The sequence below is a fragment of the Narcine bancroftii genome, chromosome 8 (assembly GCF_036971445.1).
Source record: "Narcine bancroftii isolate sNarBan1 chromosome 8, sNarBan1.hap1, whole genome shotgun sequence".
In the NCBI taxonomy this organism is placed as follows: domain Eukaryota; kingdom Metazoa; phylum Chordata; class Chondrichthyes; order Torpediniformes; family Narcinidae; genus Narcine; species Narcine bancroftii.
Genome location: NC_091476.1, coordinates 109,648,158 through 109,662,596, shown reverse-complemented (window position 1 = coordinate 109,662,596; position 14,439 = coordinate 109,648,158). Strand labels below are relative to the sequence as shown.

General features: G+C 42.8%; 1 long non-coding RNA gene across 1 annotated transcript; it reads right to left on the bottom strand.

The window, feature by feature from the left end:
* Positions 1–1,979: 1,979 nt before the first annotated feature.
* Positions 1,980–12,900, bottom strand: LOC138741842 (uncharacterized). Its single transcript, XR_011343806.1, has 4 exons — positions 12,664–12,900; positions 11,355–11,464; positions 7,173–7,395; positions 1,980–5,776 (listed from the first exon to the last, which is right to left on the bottom strand). It is a non-coding gene; the product is annotated as an uncharacterized lncRNA (long non-coding RNA).
* Between the last annotated feature and the right edge of the window lie 1,539 nt (positions 12,901–14,439).

Genomic DNA, 14,439 nt, shown 5'->3' with positions numbered 1-14,439 from the left:
CATCTTCCGATGTATGAGAATTCTGTGTGCAAAAGAATAATACTTGGAAAATATTCAAAATATACCAGGTTTGTAGGTTAATTGAGTGTATTGGGCACATGGGCCCATGGGCCAAAATGGTCTGTTACTGTGCTGCATGTCTAAATTTAAAATTTATATTTTAAATATGAGGGAAAATATGTAGTGGCTTTCCAGTTTATATCACAAAGTACTGTAAACCAAGAAGAACTCTCACCTTTTTGTATCTCATATGGGAAGTCCTTACCTGAACACAGTAATGCAGCTGCAAAGACCCAAGTTCAATTCTGATCTCCAGCGCTCTCTGTGTGGAGACTGCAAGTCCTCCCTGCAGCTGTGTGGATTTCCTCTGGGTGCTCAACTTCTTCCTATATCCCCAAAACATATGAGTTACAGTGGTAGGTTAACTGGCCTCCCCACACACATAGGATGATCTGAGAGTAGTTGATGGAAATGCAGAGAGAATAAAATGGGATCTGTGTAGGATTAGTGCAGATGGGACAGTATACATGGTGGGCTGAAGGGTCTGTTTCCAGGTCCTAATTCTGTGACAACTTTTTTTTTATTTTTACTCTGCAAGTACCTTTCCATTGCTACTTACTGTTCATCATTTTGTGAATGAGCATTCAAATAAAGTAAAAAGGACTCAATTTAAAACCCAACATGTTGTCAGCTATTTCCTTCTGTCCTAACAGACCATGGAAACGTAACCTGGCAACAGGTAGGGCTGATGGAAAAAGTGAGCACCTCACCAAAAATGGATGCATTCACCTTTGAAAAGCTCTCTCTTCATCCCACAGAAATTAATTACAAAAAACGATTGAAAATAAAATACTTCTATTTGTTCACAGGATATCGATATAACTGGAAAGTGGCATCTATTGTCCATTCATGTTGTCCTCTAATAGACTAAGGAGTCAATAATCAATCGGATTATGATTTAGCCTTTAGATTTCAGATTTATGGTCAGAGTACATACATGATATCATACACAACCCTGAGATTCCTTTTCCTGCGGGCCAGGCAGAATACCACTTATGGATAATGCAAAAGAAATGTAATCAACGCAAACATGTACAAAAATAAAGAAATGTAAACAAACTGTCTAATTCAGAGAGATAAAAGATAATTAAAGTGCAAAAGTAAATGTCCTTAAATGAGTCTCTGATAGAGTTTGTCGTTGAGGAGCCTGATGGTGGTGGGGTGGCAGCTGTTCCTGAACCTAATAGTGCGAGTCTTGTGCCTCCTATACCTCTTTCTCGATGGCAGAAGCAAGAACAGAGTGTGTGCTAGGTAGTGTGGATTCTTGATGATTGCTGCTGCTCTCCGACGGCAGTGTTCCCTGTAGATGTTGGGGAGGGTGTTTCCTGTAATGTCCTGGGCTGTGTCTACTACCTTCTGCAGGGTTTTCTGCTAAGAGGTATTGGTGTCCCCATACCAGGCCATGTTGCAGGCGGCCTCTGCGCACCGGTGTCTGTGAAAAAAGGTACCCCTTTTAAATCCCTGCCCTCCATTTGAATCCATGCCCTCAAGTTTTAGATTCTCCCACCCTAGGCTAAAAGCTGTTAACAATATAGAAACTGATGGGTTTTTAATAATATAATTTTGCAGTTTTGTGGTCACTATTCCAGATTTATTCAATAGCTTGAATTTAAATTCCAGTGTTGCCATGTTGGTTTAATGTCTCTCTGAAATAGCGGTCCAGACCTCCAGACGAAGCAGAATAGAGCATTACAGCCCAGTACAGGCCCTTCAGCCCTTGATGTTGTGTCGACTGATCAGGGCTGGTGCCAGACTATTTTGCACCCTAGACAAGGCCAACTACTTTCACCTCCAACCCTCCCAAAAAAATAGCCAACTTTGATTTTCAAAAACAGATGTTTTGTAGAAAAATTGAAAAGCACAAAACATGAAACTACTAAATTTATTTTAAATTACAGGAATAAGTAATACATCCATTTTTGATTATCTTTCTCAAATACAAAAGAAAATATTTTGGCACACAAATCATTTTGAACTAAAGGGCAATCGGTAGAATGCATACCTCTGCCAAGGGCAACACAACATTAAAACCTTTTACTTCACACACCTTTAAGTCTATATACCTTTTAAGGTTACTTGGCATAACCAACCCATCATGTTAGGACAATATTTTGCTTACAATCAGACAAGAAACAAACAAAAAACAGACCAACAGCATTATAAACGTAACCTCCTTGTCAGAAGTAATAATCTAGTGAATTCTGTTGTTAAAATTTAAATCTCATAAAAGTTTCAATTTCAGGCAAATCAAAATCTCATTTTGCGAGTCTTTAACTTTGAAAATTGTGTCACCAATTCAATAAGATCAAGTGCTGATGCCTGGGCATGTTCACTTGATATAGCTACCAAGTCATCCAGTCTCTGTTGCAACATTGTTGAGCGTAAGTAAATTTTTTTAAAGTTTGAGCTTTGATAAACTACGTTCACCATTTTCACTGATACTGAAAGTGTGAGAAAGATCTTTCGAGCAACGGAAACATTGGGCACATTATGCAGGAGTTTTTGTTGTATGAAGCGAAGTACTCCTTGTGGTGGCATAGACATTGGAAATCTTCGAGCTATTGCTATAAGTTCACAGTACAGATCTTCAGCATCAATATCTTTCTAAATTAAGATCATTTGCATTTTTATTTTGAATAGATTACCCAAATTTCACAACACTGATTTAAAAGTTTCGCATGACAGCATTATTATTTCTAACTTCTTCTATTTCCTTTTAAAGTCACAGCAGCACATCTATAAGAGCATAAAAAGGTGTTTAAACCCACAGTTATTACACTACTTTGAAATTTTAATATGTATAAGCACTTACATGAATGAAACAAGAAAATATTCATGTACTTTCATGTCAGTAAGATTTGTTGCACTTCATCCTCTGAGGCATTTAGGTTACCCTGCATTCAAAAAGATGTTTTTGTTCAGAGTTGAAACGTATGAGTTTGCCTTTTATTGGAAGCCATGTAAGGACCTCTGCAGTTACCTTAAAATTATGGTTTGAAGTGAAAGCCTTTGAGAGACAGAGAATTTTTTTTGTTTCTTTTAATTCTCCAAGTAAATGACATGAAGACATTCCTGCTTTTCAACAAACAGCAAAGTGACAGGGTCTCCGAGGCATTTTTTATACGGCTGTAAAATGCTGGGATGGCACTGTCCCGACTTTAACCACAAGTGGACATCACTCATCAATTACCATTTGATTTTGCTTCAATGTTTGTTCAAGGGAAATGGGTGGGAAATAAGAGCGTTGAATTTGTCCACACTCCCTGTTTGGTTATAATGCATGTTTAATGTTTGCCTGCAGATGGGAAAAAAATTCACTTCTATTTCATTTACGTTCTCCAAAGTGAAGCCCCTTTTCAGAATAGTCAAAACATTCAAGCAATCGTCAAGTTTTAGTTTGAGCAGTGATGCTTCCTGCTGGTGACATTGACTGATTTTATTTTTGTGACGACTGATGCAGATACCAATGTTGGTTCAATTTTGCTATGTCTTACGCAGTTTCTGTTTAACTTTTTGTTAATACTTGCAAAAGTTTAAATTTGAGCATAGCATTTTAACTATATTTAAAATCAAATGAATCCACTAGAAAGTGTTAAAAGTCAGATGTTAAATTGATGGTTTAGATTTGGGTTTAAACAATTCAATGAAATACAGCACCAGAAGCTGGTTACTTAAACAATTGTCACCTTATTTTTGATGTCAATTTGCTACAATTACGTTAGAGAATAAATTCACCCCCATATTATCAAACAAAACATCCAACTCACTAATATAAAACTGCAGTTCAAGTGAATGTGTCATTATTAATATTAAGAGGCTTGGGGTTCTTTTGAAATTAGACTTCAGAACAAGTGTCTTTAATTTGCCCCCTGCCCCCTCCACAGTCACGGGAGTAAAAAAAAATCAAGAGTTGCTTCCAACAAACGCCGCCAGTTTTGCAACCCCGATGTTGTGGGACATATTGCGATGCCCTGCACTTCCAGTCCAGCATCTCTTTTGTACTGGGTTTGTTTGGCCCCTCGCTGAATAGTTGTCTCGGGGCACCTGCGGCTCTGGACATGCTCGAATCTATTGTGCATGCGTCAGCCGGTAATTGCACATGTGCGCAAGAATAAATACGGCTGCATCCAGCCAACAGACCCCAGGACACCGATTAATAAAGCAAGTATACTTTTTGCATATTTGGTCCCTAAACACAGGGTGTCTGGCCATCCTGACTGCACCCCATTGAGGACTGCAGCCTAGGCAGTTGCCTAGTTCGCCTAGTGGTAGCGCTGGCCCTGTGACTGATGTAAACCTACTCCACTACAATCAAAGACTTTCCTATCTCACATTCGTAACCATCCATTTTTCTTACATCAAGTCAAGCCAAGTTTATTATCATCTGATTTGCCCAATAACACAGTGCTCTCTGGTCCTCGATGCAAAACATGCAGACACACAACCAGTCATATAGGCAAGCAATGCATATGTTTTATATTTAAATAAATAATTGTTGTTTTGTAAATATGAGAGTCTCGGACAGTTAGTCTGAGCAGTTCCTTTCGTCATTCAGCATTCTCACTGCCCGTGGGAAGAAGCTGTTTCTCAGTCTAATTGTGCTGGCTTTGACACTCCTGTATCTCTTTTCTAACAGAAGTAGTGGAATGATGCTGTGTGTGGGGTGCAAGGAAGGGGTCCTCAATGATCTTGCATGCCCTTTTCAGACTACGTCAATGTGTGTGTGGGAAACGGACACTCCGGTAATCTTCTTTGCCATTCTTATGGTTATGTGGATTAATCTCTGATCCATTTCTCTGCAGCAGCTGCACTGCACTCTCATGCAAGTGGCCAGGATGTTCTTGATAGAGCTCTCACAGAATGTTGACATGTTAGAGGACAGTAGTCTTGCCCACTTCAATTTTCTTAGGAAGTGCAATTGTTGTTGCACCTTCCCGACAATGAGGAGATATTGTGTGTCTATGAAAGGTCATTAATTAAGTGGACTTCAAGAAACTTGGTGTTCTCTTCTCTTGCCACTAGAGTTATTGAAGTGATCATTCCTGGTCCACTTGAAGTCCACGATCATCTCCTTCATTTTGTCCACATTGAGACTCAAGTGGTTACTCTCGCACCATTTCATGAGATTTTCCACTTCGTCTTTGCAGTTGCTGATGAGGCCGACTACTATTGTGTCAACTGCAAACTTGATAAGACTGTTGGAGCTGGATCTAGCTATGCAGTCATGGGTCAGTAGTGTGATCAGGAGCGGGCTGAGCACACAGCTCTGAGGTTCCTGGTGCTCAGGGTGAGGGTGCTCGATATTCTGCTACTGACCTGGACAGACTGCGGTTTTCCGTTAGGGAGTCCAAAATCCGGTTACAGAGAAGAGTGTTGAGTCCCAGCTTGAATAGCTTCTCCACCAGCCTCTGGGGAATGATCGTATTAAACCCCAAGTTGAAGTTGATGAATAGCAGCCTGGCATATGAGGCATCGTTCTCCAGATGAGTCAGAACAGAATGAAGAGACAAGGCTATAGCATTGTCAGTGGAACATGTTGGAATCTTTTGTTTAAATAAAAGCAAATATACTTAATAATTAGTATTACTGTAGTATTTGATCAAAGCAGTTCAAAGGGAAAACCTTGAGAGAGATTGAATCTACCATCTTCAATGTGTCCTGTCACGATGATGGAGCTGGAGTCTGATCACAAAGGGTCCATTGATCCATTAACTATCTTTTAGAAAATATGAAAGGGACAGAAAAGAGTGAGCAGTGAACTCTCAGCTCAAATGATTAATCCATGCTATCAGTATTACACTGCCTGCCCATCTGGACAATCCTACACATTGTGCTGCACAAAACCTTCCCTCTGTCATTGTCTACTCCAATCTAGTGGACAAAAAGTTTTCAAGTCACTGTTCTGAGGTTTGGGGAGTTCTGCTCTGGGGCTCAGTCAATACTTATTCCATATCCAATACCATTGAAATAGATGAACTAGTCATTTTTGCTGCTTGCAAAAACATGCTGTGTGCAAATTTATCCCGCATATCCTACCTTACAACAATGACGGCACTTCAAGATAATATTAGGAAGCTTTAAGTTGAGAAGTTCATAAAGACAAATTAGATTTTAGTAATTGCAGCTCTTTATATCTAGTGAGTATGATTCATACTTAAGGTTATGAGTGCCTAGGAATATTTTATTACTTGAAGGAAATTTATGATTCATTTTTATTATTTGATTTACACCTAATCATTTGCTTCTCTTTCTTTCTCCGTAATAGGCACCTGGCAATTTCAGCTGATGGTAAATCTATCTGCTTTATGACTAAAGCAAATTTTGTGTCATATTACACCTGTTTTATTACATAACAATAAAGGAATTATGAATCCTGAAACTTGAATCTTGAGATTTAAACTGTCAAGTGTACAAATTATGCCAAAAATAGTTACTTTTTTTAAAGCCCATGTCCACTGTGATTGATGTCCTTTACGGTTGTTGGAACATAATGATATAGTCAGAGTCGTGTGGTGTGAACAAGGGAGTTTGCATGAATATGTATGTTGTTGGATATGTAGCCCAGAAAAATGTAAGTGTGTGTTTGTATGAGAAAAAGAGGGGTCGAAACAGAGGGGCATATCTATGTACAAGTGTTAATGGCCAAAGATGGTAAAACCATATTCAGTGGAGACATCCTGCAGAATGTTACAATGCATGAATTAGATGTGACTTTGGTGTCACTCCCTCGTAGAAATGGCACTGAAATCTTCCCTCATAATCTTCTAATGTATGGGAATTCTGTGTTCTAAAGAATATACAGTAAAATCCCTGTTATCTGGAATTAAGGCAACTGGCAGCCTCAAGCAATTGGCAAAAAAACTGCAGTAAATAAATGGATAAAAACTTCAGGTTTAAAATTGGCACCACCCTAGCAGTTAGTTCACCAATCGTGCAACCTGCAACCAGAAAATTCACTTATCTGATATCTGCAAATCCCATAGTTGTCAGATGTCAGAAATTTTACTGTACCTGGCAAATGTTAAAATGAGAGAGAATATTATCGGGCTTTCTAGTTTATATCACAAAGTACTGTAAACCAAGAACAACTCTCATATTTTGGAAGTGCTTACCTAAACACAGTGGTGCTGCTGGAGAGCTGTAGCCTTGCAGCTACAAAAACCTACTTCCATTCCGATCTCCAACGCTCTCTGTGTGGAATTTGCACATTCTCCTTTTGACTGTGTTGGTCTCCTCTGGGAGCTCAGCTTCTTCTCATATCCCCGACATCTTCAGATTGGTAGGTTAACTGGCCACTATAGACTGCCCACCATGCATATGATAAACTGAGGATAGCTGAGTGTGTGTTGAAAATAAAATCAGATTAGTGCAAACGGGTAGTTGGTGGTCAGTATGGACTTGGCCACATCATTCAGCTCAAGTCTTTGAGTTGCAGTATCTCAACTAGAACTATCTGTTCTACTGTTCATCTTATATCCTGATATTTTCCTTCTCAATGTTATAGTGTATTCAATATTCTACAACCTACAGTTGGCTAGTGGTACACAGTGAGTCAGTAGACTGTGAGTAGGAAGGCTTATAGGTGCAAGTCTGATTCCAGAAAACTGAAACTCAAGTGCAGTAGTGACAGTGCGTCCAATGTTAGCATTGCTCTTGCTCAGTAGAGACTTCAAACTTTAAGTTTTGTTTCACCTGCATTAAAAACAGAAATTCTGGAGGAACTCATCAGGTTTTGTAGTGTCCATAGGAGGTTAAGATGTATTACTGACATTTCAAGCCTGAGCCCTTCATCAAGGTATAAGTGAAATCTGTCTTAAAATATTGGTGAAATGCGAAGAATGAGAGGGGGAAGAGTCCCGACCAAGAGACAAAAGGTGTTAATTGGAGCATAGGACCAGAGGAAAGGTGAGAATTGATTGGGTGAAGGGGGTGATTTTAGCTCTGTGAAAGGGGACAGAAGGAAAAGGGAAGAGAGAGAGAGAGAGAGAGAGAGAGAGAGAGAGAGAGAGAGAGAGAGAGAGAGAGCTAGAGGAAATAAGACAAGAAAAGGCAGGGTGGTGGGGGGGGGGGGGGGGCTAACAGAAATCAGAGGTCGATATTAATGCCATCCAGTTGGAGGGTGCCTCGACGGTATACAAAGTGTTTTTTCTCCAATTTTCAGGTGGTCTCAGTCTGGCAGTGCATGAGACCATGGACAGACACGTCAGCAAGGAAATGGGGTGGGGAATTGAAATGGGTGGCCACTGGGAGATCCCCGCAATAATAGCAGATAGAGCCGAGTGCTCAATTAAGTGATCTCCAAGTCTGTATCCAGTCTCTTCGATGTAGAGGAGAACACCAAGGGAGCACCAGATCCAGTAGATTCACAAGGATGGCTTCACTTAGAAGAACTGTTTATGGCCCCGAATGGTGGTGAAGGAGGAGGTGTGGTCGCAAGTGTAGCACTTCCCACAGTCACAGGGGTAGCTGCCAAGATGACGATTGGTGGGAAGGGAGGAGTGGATGCGGAATTCATGGAGGGACTGGTTCCTGCAGGCAGAAATGATCCCTAATATTGTTTGTGGGAAAAAAACAGGAGAGTTATTCCCTTATGTCCCAGAATAACAACTGTCTACGCTGAAATATACAAAGTGATCATCATTATTTTGCTGCATTTGGGAACTCTCTGTGCTGACAACTGATACATTGATGTACTGATACTGATACAAGACAACTGATACATTGATGTAAGTTCTTAAACTTAATCACTATGTCTGCAGGCTTTAGTCTTTCACACACTGATGTAAGGTCCTGAGGGGGAGAGATAAAAAGATGTATAAGTACTAACCTTTTACTCATTCTCCATCAATGAAAATTAAATAGGGAAGGCTTTCCAAACTAGTAGGCTACCGTGCTCCCAAAATTGCACCATTTTGAAAACCAAACACAACCTGCTGGAGGAACACAACTCCTGCATAATGTTCAACTTCAGATTCCGCCATCTGCAGTCTCCTGTGTGTCTCCTCTTCAAAAGCTACTTATTCAAACTCTGTGACACCAACTGTTTTCCATGTACTACTCTCAGCAGCATAGGGTTGGTAGCGGGCCGCTGAGCATGCCACGCCCCAAGTGGCGACCCGATATCGGGAGCCCGCAGCCTACACAGCCGGCCGAGATGAGTTATGCGCCTCGAAGTCGGCGCCCCAACTCAGTTGCACATGGCTGCAGCATCCCACTCCGATGGGCTGACCAGCGGCAGCCAATGGGGTGGAGCTAGGGAAACAGCCACACCCAGGGATGAAAGGGGCTCACTGATTGGCCGCTCCCCAGTCCCAGGATGCAGATCGTAATGCCACCAGTCAGAGGGCATGATGATGTCAGAGATGGGCTTCTAAGCCCTTTAGAAACAGAGCTGCCAGAACAATAAATCAGTGTTGAATTCACTCCCGTAGTGTATGTCTCTTCTTTGAGCGTAACCTCTCCAGCAGTAGCAGCTGCTACAGGCTTGTTTGCTTGTGCCAATTGTAAGTATGTGACAGAATCTTTTTTATTCAACATCATAACAATACGAAGCTCAAGGGATCTAATAAACAATAAAGCTCAGAGGGGTGAAAGTAGAGGTGTGAGAAGGATTGCCTATCAGATTGACTGCCAGCACCCTGGCTGACACTGGGTAGAGTGTTAGCCCAGGGACACGGCACAGAACAGTATGCTAACACACTAAAAATGGAACCCTGTTAGACCGAGTGTGTGTGTGTGTGTGAGTGGCAGATTGAATTGTCAGAATATAAAATTATTTACGACATGAATTTTAAATTAACATCATTTCAAGCCCAGAGAATAATTACTGTCATGAACTCTATCTTATACCAAATATTTTCTTTATAGGATAATGTATCAAACTTAGCTTTATATTCATATGATGTGTTAAAATAATTATGAATTTTAATTATGTTTTAGTCACTACAAAATAGGAGTTTTGGAGTGGGTAGCAGAACCTGATTGGAGTGAGAAAGTACTGAGATGTTTTTGATCTGTTGCTTTTGTTTCCCAAGCAAATTGAGGTGGGGGGGGTGGGTAGAGAGGTAGGGAGGTAGAGAGATTGAGGGAGGTAGAGAGGAAGATGGAAAGAGAGAGTGCATCTGGAATTCACTGGGAGAGAGCTGTATTGATGACTGGCCCTGCCTCCCGGCTCCACCCCTGTTTACCCAAATATAACCCTGGTTTCCTGCCTAAACCCAGAACCCATCTGAAGCCTACTAGTGACCCTATCTGTTGTTGAAAGCTAATAAATGCATTTGTTCTCCCTCCAGTCATGTGAGAGCTTTTATCTATGCTACAATTTTATTAGCTTTCAAAACAAGGATGGAGGCTCAAGCCCAGTATGCTGCTAATAGACCCCCAGTCCCCCGACGCGGCTGAGGAGTTCGCATATTGGCTGGACGCTTCCAGGCCTACCTGAACGCGACCAGGGATGACTTCCACACAGAAGAAATCTGGAGGTCGGTGCATATCTCCAGGGTAGGAATGAAGGGGTATGCAGTTGTCAAAGACTGCCAGACATATGAAGTCGCCATCAAGGCACTGAAGACTCGCTACATGAAGGCCCAGAATGAGGTCCTAGCAAGGGACTGACTCACTCTACATCCCCAATGGCCCAGAGAGTTGATCGACTACTACCTGCTGGATCTGCAGACGCTTGCTAAGAAGTGCAGGTATGAACCAGCTTCGGGCTGTGTCCGAGAAGACGAGCGTCCTGCGTCCAGGACACTCTGGTCTTAGGAGTCTGCTCGAGGTACGTGAGGCAGTGACTATTCAAGTCGGGAAAGAAGGACCTCGCTAGTCATGTCAAGCTGGCCAAATCACTGGAACAGGCCAGGCTCAAAATCGACAATCTCAAAGCCAGTGAACTCGCACTCTCAGGTGAGCACCTCCAAGGACCGGCTGCTCCCGCTACAGCTGCCCCTGCTCTAACGGCTGCTGCTTCACACGCTGGGGAGTGCTTTTTCTGTGGAAAAGGTCAGCACCCCCGAGCCCATTGCCCCACTAAAGACTCAGCATGCTCCAGCTGTGGAAAGAAGGGACATTGGGCGAGGGTTTGGAGCATGAAGGGAAGTTTAGGGAAGTCCACAGCCTGCACCACTCCTGGATCCGATTCCAGCCCAAAGCTGTCTGCCCCAAACTCGCCTGAGATCCCCTGCTGCGCAACTTGCTGCCTTCGGAAATGGCGCAAAAAGGCTCGGCGGACATCTTGCTGTGGCCCAAATTCAAATTCCGCTCCATCATCACAGGAGGAAGGAGGGTGGCCATCTTACCTGCACAGGTCGACTCAGGATGGAGGGGGCCATGAGTGAGGAACAAGGCATCTCCAGCAAACTTGCATCGCTGTTCCTCGACCAGAACAGGCCTCAGCAGCTCAGTAACTCTATGGTAATGATGAAGGTAAAACAGACATTCTACTAAGTCCCTAATCGACACGGGTGCCACAGAAAGTTTTATAGACTCATGGAGTGTACAAAAGTATAACTTAAAAATGTATCCTTCAAATTATCAAATCTTCCTTGCATCTCAGTCCTATTTGGCGTGTGTACAAAAACATTGTACAGTTAATTTATCATTCAAAGCGGGGGAATTTTGTAAATTTCATCTGTATATTTTGGATGAATTGTGTGCTCCAGTATAGTTGGGTATGGACTTCCTATGTCACCTTAAAAACGTGACCTTGGAGTTTTATGGTCTCCTCCCCCTGGTAATGGTTTGGAACAGAGGGCCCTCAAAATCAGGACCCACTTGCAGCCTCTCCACGCTGAACATCGACCCTCCCCCTCTATTCCCAAACCTGTCTGCTGAATGTAAACCCATCACCACCAAGAGCAGGAGGGACAGTGCAGCAGACAGGGAGTTCATAAACATGGAGACCCAGTGCCTGATGGAGGAGGGGATCATTGAGCCCAGCACCAGCCCGTGGAGAGCAAAGTGGTGGTTGTAAAGGGGGAAAACAAGTCCAGGCTAGTAAATGACTATAACCAAACTATTAACCAATACACATGCCTTGACGCATACCTCTTCTCTTGCATTTCGGATATGGTGAACGATATCATGGCATATCAGGTCTATTTAACCATTGACCTGAAAGCTGTCTATCACCAGCTACCAATCCATTCAAAGGACAGCCCGTACACAGCATTTAAGGCTACCAGTTGACTCTGTCAGTTCCGGAGGGTCCCTTTCGGCATTACCAATGGGGTGTCTATCTTCCAGCAGCAGATGGACAGAATGGTGGATGATTATGGGTTGAAGGCTAACTTCCCCAAACTCGATAATGTCACCACCTGTGGCCACACTGTGGAAGATCATGGTGGAGAATGGCGTCATTAGCCCCAATCCCGATAGGATGCATTCCCTGTTAGAGCTCCCCTTCCCTGGGACCACCAAGGCTTTGAGAAGATACCTGGATTTTTTCTCACATTATGCCCAGTGGGTCCCTCAATATGCGACAAGGTTCGCCCACTCTTAAAGGCCACTACTTTTCCCCTCTCAGCTGAATCCCAGCTGGCTTTTAATTACCTCCAAAGTCACATTGCGAAAGCCGCCATGCACACGGTGAATGAAAATGTAACTTACCGAATGGAAAGGGACACTTCAGATGTAGCCTTAACCGCTACTCTCAATCAGCCAGTTTCCTTTTTCTCAGGAAAATTACAAGGCCACGAGCTCTGGAACCCGTCAGTGCAAAAGGAGGCTCAGGCCATTGTAGAAGCCATAAGGCACTAGAGGCACTACTTGGCTGGTAGAAGATTTACACTCTCACTGTCTTGGGTAAACTTATACCTCTCATTTTGTTCATTTTAGATTGGTCACAGTGTTTGAGCTACCGAAAGAAAATAGACACACACACCGAGAGCAGTTCAGTTTATACAAATGTTTATTACTAATTCAAAAGCTGATTTCACACTACAATATGCAAGCCCTTCCCAACTATACTTATCAACGCTTGGACTGGTCCCAACTGCCAAAGCGAGGCAATGACTGCACACTTGTAGTAGGTTGTCAGGGCGCTGGTAGCAGCTTCTCCACCTCCCCCGACCGGGACGTTGCTCGGACTCTGGCTGTTCTTCCTTCTTGACAAGGGGTGTTCCCACCCCTCGGAGAGTCTAAACTTCAGCAGCAGGATCACAGGCTTATATACCCCAAAAACAATTAATCATGCGCCTACTCCTTCTAATATTTGTCAGTCAAAATCAAAACTGAACATTACATTCTACAATTTAGAAGATTAATTATTATGGAACCAGGATGTTATAATTTCCTGGTTTATCTCGTAGATACAAAGACTCATTAAAACTTCTCGAGCAAGACAGGTTGTGACCAATTCGTCAATTTCAGAGTGTTGCATTTGACAACTGCTTTCCCTGGGCCTCACAATGGAATTCCATTTCAAAGTGTATCTTCAGATAAGTCCCCATGGCTGAGTTTAATTACATCTGCTAGTTCTGAAAGTAAGGTGACCTGCGTGTGGACCCAGTGTCGTCAGTTCCACATAAGCAAAAAGCTTCTGGGTACATGGTTTTAATCCTCCATTACATTCCACCCCTTCGTCACAATCTGTCATTTGCGAGGCCTAACCAGTATTTGAGTACAGAGGGAGCGAAAAAAGAGAAATCAAAACAACAATTACAAAGATAAGCAATGACGCGAGCAACCAACGGAGGATAGTGTGGCCCACTCCCCCAAATGTAGCAGTTAGCCATGAGAAAGGATTCCAACCAAGGCTCAAATTATCCTTGTTGGCCACAATACCCAGATACTGGAGCTCACGAACAGATTTTGAAACATGCTGAACAATAACATATTTATATAAGCTGCACTTGAGGCTGGTGACCGAGGACTTCCTTGGTGTAATGCATCGGACCGTGTTTCCCATGGGGAACTCCCCTGGAACGTCCTTGACATTACAAATCCAATTGCTGGCATCAAAGCAGCTGTTAAGCCAGATCACCAGGAGTGTAAAATGGAGAACCTGGAACAAAGAAGCCTGACACATGTCACTCACGATACCATAAGCGTTCATTGTTTAAACAGACTAAATCATCCTGTCCCTCAATAGCTACCCACCGAGTGTTAGCCTGGGCAGGTGTCACTATTTCCCCTTTTACAGGAGGGCCACTACCTGGTGGTGCCACCCATACCTTTTGTCCAACATTCTCTAGTTCGGGGATGGGGGGCAATGACTGTTATTCCTCTGGAATAGGCTGTAATTCAGGAGCGTGAAGAAGTCGGTGGAAAGTTGTACCTCCTTTTAAAGGGCGATGATTCAAATTGTCGACTGCCTGCTGCAGCACATGGCACCATCCCTTCTGGGTCCCCAGTGATGTTAACAAACGAATTTGTTCCTTCAGT